We start from the raw sequence: 6,162 nt of genomic DNA on the forward strand, positions 1-6,162 counted from the left end.
ATATGACCAGTAGTGGAATCTACCACCCCCCAGTTCCAATGTCTAGAGGTGGGATAAGATGCCATGTTCTGTATCGAGGGCCCTCAGACTCGTGACTGTCATTATCTAGAATTATGTCTGGCCCTTTTGGCCCGTACACACGGTAGACCAAAACAAGAGTTGTGGAAAAGGTGTTGCAGAAGTCCTGCTGAGCTAGAAGCAAATGTGAATTGATCACTTCAAAGCACACAATTTCAACTCCCCCGTGTGTGTGTGTGTGTGTGTGTGTGTCTGTGTGTGGGTGTGTGTGTGCATGTGGCCCATGCCTGCAAGATACTTGTTTGCAGCAATTGTGCACAACCTGCCCCTGCTTAGACAGTCCTTCCAGATCCTCCTGACAGCCTAGCCCCCTTCAAACAGCTCATGTGGGCAACAGGAAGCCCTTGCCTGACTTCTCAGTGGATCAAATCTGCAAGGCAGTGATGTTCAGGGGTGGGGGTGGGGTGGGGCTTTCCCCGAGACAGGAGTGAGGGTCTTGATTCCCCTGGAGGGCATCCGCCATTTGTTTTGAGGATTGTGGGATGACCTGAGGAATGGGCCTCACTTTTGGAGCCAGCCTGTCAGGAGTCATACAGAGTCAACCCAAACAAAACAAAACAAAACAAAACAAACCCAAAAACCAAGGTTTAACACACTGTCTGGGACTTGCCCTTTCAGCAGATGAGGTAAGCTGTTCTGAAAACGTCAGGACTGTTTTCCATCCTGCCTTCAGTATAAATAACTAGATGCTTCCAGTCCTCTCATTGGGAAGGTTGTTGCTGAACCCTGGACCTGCGCATGGCATGATGCTGTGTAGGTCGGTCCTGGGTGGGCAGTGGAATGCGGCACACGGTGAGCGGCCCGCAGCTTACAAAGTAAATCTAATCTGATTCCGATACTGTTATTTTAAGGAAATGGCAAAACTCGGGCGACAAGCGACAAGCCATGCCACCAAGGCTCAGTTCCACACTGTTCCCTCAGCGGCTAAAGACAGACTTAATTAGTTTCAGGGGAAGTAGCTTTCATTTTGCAATGACACCTACTGTTCCTCAGAAGGTGGGGCAGGCTCTGGGAGGGAGAGGGGTTTTAAAACTGAAATCTCCTTGTTGGCAATCTTCCAGTCGGATTTGGCCAGAGCAGAGCTCCGGAGCTTGCAGGCTACAGTTGAGCATCTGCCTGCTGCTTAGCCTGGCCACTTGCCCCGCTCCCGATGACACTGTGCCATGCTCTTGTGACCAGGACTAGCTAGCAAAGAACCGACCTTTGGAGGGCAGGGACGAATCCATGTGTATATGTATTCTCAAGTCTAAGTAGGTTGTACATATTGAGATGTAAATGACCTGTAAAACAGCCAACTCTTTTTTCCTAACCATTACATAGCAGTATATATTTGTTAAACGGCTTGTACGCTCATCATTCGCCACTTAAATATTTTGTACAGCTAAGTCGATTAAATATTTTATTCATAAAGCTGCTTCTGACTGGTGTTTGGAGAGGGAGGTCTGGATCACTGCCATTTAGCCTACGTAGTCTTTGGAGAGCAGGAGCCAGATTTATGCATCAGAATGGCACAGTAGGCTTGGCCTTGCTAGTCTGTGTTGACCATAGTGCCCTCAAGCGGGAGGGTGTCGATGTGGTATCTATCGATGGTCAGGAGCCCTCAGCACAGGGTGGTCACTGTGTAACTGCTCAGGTCCCTTTGCATAGCCCTGTACTCCACGAGGTTCACTGAGCAGTCCTGGGTTCAGGGGGAGAAGAGGGCAAAATGTTATAGAAAAGGTTTTTCTCTCTAGGAAATGAGCACTACCACTTATAAGGAGTGAATAGTCATTCAAAGACACAGTTGGAAGGGATAAACCTTCAGCTTTTAGATACCCCAGGCTGCCGAGGATCTATCTCACTGCACAAAGCATGGGTCCTCCTGCTCTGGAGGCTGCATGGCCTAGCCTCTGAAGGAAGTCTCAAAGCATAAAGGCCAGTTGAGTGGCTTCCTCTTTGAGACCAAGGACATATTTCAGAGGATTAAGTCGTAGAGAAAAACCTGACAAGCCAGCCTGGTTTTTGTCCTCCATTTACCCCCCCCCCCCCCTTGGCTGCTTCAGCTCCTCTTCCTGACAGCCTGTAGTGTACTCTCTTGGTTCTTCTGCCCAACTTCTTCCTATACCTGAAGCAGGTTACTTCATTTGTCCTGTGGTCTTGATCACTGAGAGGTGCAGGTGTGAGAGCTGACAGACCTGGTGCTCATGAAGGACTCGTGACCACCATGACCTTTGGGGATATGGGGTCCCATTACTGTGACCCACCTTTTTGTTAACAGCAGCAGCAGTTTGGACCCAATGTTCCTGTAGTACGTTGATGGTCTCTGTGGTCATGTTTCCCTCTTGTCAAAGAGAGAGCTCAAGACTCTCTTTGTGCTCTTAATTTCATTATCAAACAGAATTTTCTTTTATTGAGAGAATATCTATTTTCTTAACTAAATACCCTGGCAGGTAAAATGAGTGTGCCCTACGACCCTTCCAGTGGAAAAGTAAAGTCTTGTCATGCGCTGTTCATTATACTCCTAGGCTAAAATTTCAGTTTTTTCATTGTCTTCATGGCCTGCTCCAGCATGCTGTGCAGGGGCTCACACATTCACAGGAGAAGGGGCACTTGTGGGGAAAAAGTCAGGGGATTTGAAATTGTATCCAACTTCCCAAACACCGTTGTGAATAGGTCTAAAACGCTCTTCAGTGGCTGATACTGAGAAAGCCAAGTTCGACTTCTGCTCCCTCCCTGGCTCTGCTGTGCAATCTGCCCCTGGTGGCACTCATTTCCGAGCAGGGGTGAAGGTGTCCTCACTGCTGTTCCACCAGGGATGGGGACTCTGTGCTCACAGATGCACAGGGCTCATGCATCCCTGGAACCTACACTCATCTGGTCAGAAGGATCAGCAATCTGGGGAGAGACTTGTCCGTTGGGATATGTCACCATTGTTGACTTTGGTGGGGCTGTGGGTGTCTGCCGAGTCCTAATCACATGCAGGTGTACAGTGATGGCCGGTAGGAGGAAGCCCAGATGTTCTGCGGAGCTTGAGCTGGGTGGATTTGCAGAGGTGGGAATCTAGTCCCTCTGTGAGGGAAGGAGACCTTGCAGGTGCACCCACACCCTGTGGCTCTAATGGACGCCCAGTCAGGGGTCACATTCCCATCTCAGAGAAGAGGGATTTTCCCATAGACATACCCAGGAAAAGAAATCCAGCCTGCTGTGGGGAGGTCAGAACAAACCCTTCACCAGAATGTTTGAGGAATGTAATACAAAATGAGAGTGTTCTGCTTGGCTCGGCCATTGTCCTGAGTATTGTGGCTGTAATTCCCATTTGGGGCACTCTGCGGGGTTCACGCTCTTAACTAATAAGCCACAGACTTGGTAGTTGCCAATACCTAAGCCTCAGAGGTTTTCTAATTATAAAAGAAGAGAAACAACCATTGTATCAGATGAGATAGGCCACAGGGGTAGTGGCCTTGTTTTGTAGTTCGTGCTCAGAAGTGAAAGGTTGTCTTTGAGTCCACTTTGCTCGGGGAAACGCATTGGTTGTCATCTCTCATTTGACGACGCAGACCTCCTCAAATGTGACTTCCTGACAGTCTGTCGGGCTGAGAACCTGTATTCTGTGAGAGCTTTCTTGCTAGGTATGGAAAAGACTTTCGCTAACTATAGATAACCAAATTTATACTGAATTTCAGTGGCAGGCCCTATTCTCTGGTAAGCAGCTCCAGTCTACCTTCTAGAACTCTCCTTTGATGGACAAAGAGGAGAGAGGATAGTGGTGGTCAGGAGAAGCAGGCTCCTGCTCCTGTAGAAGTGATACTAAGAGATCCAAGAGTCGTGACCAGTCTTCCTGGGCGGGCTGGCAAAAGGGAGTTGAATGGGTGCTCGGGAGGAAGAAGCAGTTAGTATTTTTGAGCCAAGTCTCAGGTTGGGCATGAATGAGACTGGAAGCAGGGATTCTCAAGGCTTAAGAGCGAGCGTGCGTGCGCAGGAGTTTCTGTGTTGGGCAGAGAGCACCGGGTGTCTAGAAGGCTTGGCAGAGTGTAGCTTTGACAGACACCAGCCTGTGGGTTTTCTCTCCTCCCCAAATGCCTGATGGAGCTGTTGCCTGCTTGGAGTGTTACAGCTTTCAGTCTTTTACACGCCTCACGTATGACCTACCACCTCCTTTCACTTCTGCCTCAGGGGCGGTGGGAGGGGGGGAAGCTCACTTGCCCTTTACGTGACTCCCTTTCCCACCCTTCTGCTCTTGCAAGCTTGCCCACTGTGGCCTCCAGGAGGCGGCATGGCCTAGTAGACAGATGGGGACAAAGCTACGCCTAGGATCTCAGCTCCAGTCCCTGTTAGCTAGAAACTATTTTTTTAAAGTTTATTTTAATTATGTGTATTTGTTTGTGCATATGTGCATGTGACTGCAGCTTCTCATGGAGACCAGAGGCATAAGATCTCCCTGCAGCTGAAGCTGTAGATCATTGCGAGCGGCTCCACAAGAGTGCTGGGAACCGAACTCGAGTCCCCTGCGAGAGTGGTTGAGTGCTTATCCACTATCTTTCCAGCTATGACAGTGACACAGGGCACTTCGTACCTCAGTTTATTTGAACACTGGGCAAACAGAGCCTCAAAGGACTGGGAAGTGTGTGTGTGAAGACAGAACGGGGATAACTTACCTGGGCCTGCTCTCTTTATGCCAAACTGATCCAAGTCCTGCCTGTTCCTTATGAGTAAAGGCCTCCCCTCCCCCAGGGCGCCTCAATTCACAGAACTATAGCAACACCGTGCTCTCTATGGCTAGGGTGCCTTGCGCTTGCCAGGGTGTCACCTGGGGCTGGCGGGGACCCTACTAATGCTTCACAGCTGCTCCCCAGCCGGACCAGTGTATCACTTACCTCCATCTACGGGGCACAGACAGGAGTCACAACCCGTGCGAAGGCACCAGGGACACCCATAAGAGCTTCTCTGTCCTCGTTAGAAGAGCTTTGCTCACACCCTTGAAGAAATACTTGTTCACAGAGCATGCTTAGCTCTCACCTTTGACCTCGCCTTATATCCCACTCCCCAAGTGGAGGAGCCCAAGTATATCCTCTCTTCTGTGCCCAGGAGGGGACCAGGAACAGAGACATCTCACGTTTTCTGAGAAATGCTGTTTCCAGCACTTTTTCTAAGCCCAGTCTGAGAGCAGCCTAGGCTGTGTGTGTGGAGGCTGCATGACCCGAGGCCAGAAGGCTGAGCTAGGTTAGCATGTCACACCTGAATAGGAGCAAGGTCCAAGCTTGGAGACCACAAGCATCCTTACCCCCGGGGGATGGCATAGGTACCTCTACTTTACTGGTGAGACTGAAGGAAGTTGCCAGTTTCTCACTTTAGGAGCTGTTATAGCAGGCTGGCTAGACACTTTGCTGACTGCCACGTACATGATCTCATTGTTTTATAACAAACAGAACATCTTTGATCTCCTTAAGCAAACCAACAAACAAAAAACTCCAACCAGGCAAGTGTTGGTATAATCCCAGCTTCAAAAGTGAGCAGTTAGGAGGCTCTGGGAGAGATGGAATTGTTTTGGAGACAGCGTTTCTCTGAAGACCAGGCTGTCCTTGAACTCACAGATATCTAGGCTCTGGCCTCTTTCTCCCTAGTGTTGGGATCAAAGATGTATGTCACCACTGCCTGGCTGGGATGAAATCTTATGTAGCGTTGTGAAGATATAAACAAAAGATCTGGGATTTAAACTCAGTTTGCCCTTCACTGCCTAGAAGAAATCTACTGTCTAGAAAACAACAACAGATAAGTGTGGGGGGAAAACTTTCTGGTTTGAAAAATATTTTATATATTCTTGAAGTATTGCAAAGCTTTAAAATACTGGTGGACCCAGAGGAAAGTATTCTCTGGGACGTTTGTGAAATGTCAGACAAATGGCAAATGGGACATTTGCCAGAAAGCTGGCAGGAGGCACCACAGTCCCTAGGTGTGCCTTGGTCTTCTCAGTTTAAAACAGGAGTTCTCTTAGGTTTCCACAGTACACTCACTGAAATCAGAGAATTAACACTGCCATCTTCAGGCACCATCCAAATCGTTCCCCAGTTTATTTTATAATAAAAACACTCAATCGAGAGCCAGGGG

This window comes from Apodemus sylvaticus, chromosome 6 (genome assembly GCF_947179515.1).
Source record: "Apodemus sylvaticus chromosome 6, mApoSyl1.1, whole genome shotgun sequence".
Classification (NCBI taxonomy): Eukaryota; Metazoa; Chordata; class Mammalia; order Rodentia; family Muridae; genus Apodemus; species Apodemus sylvaticus.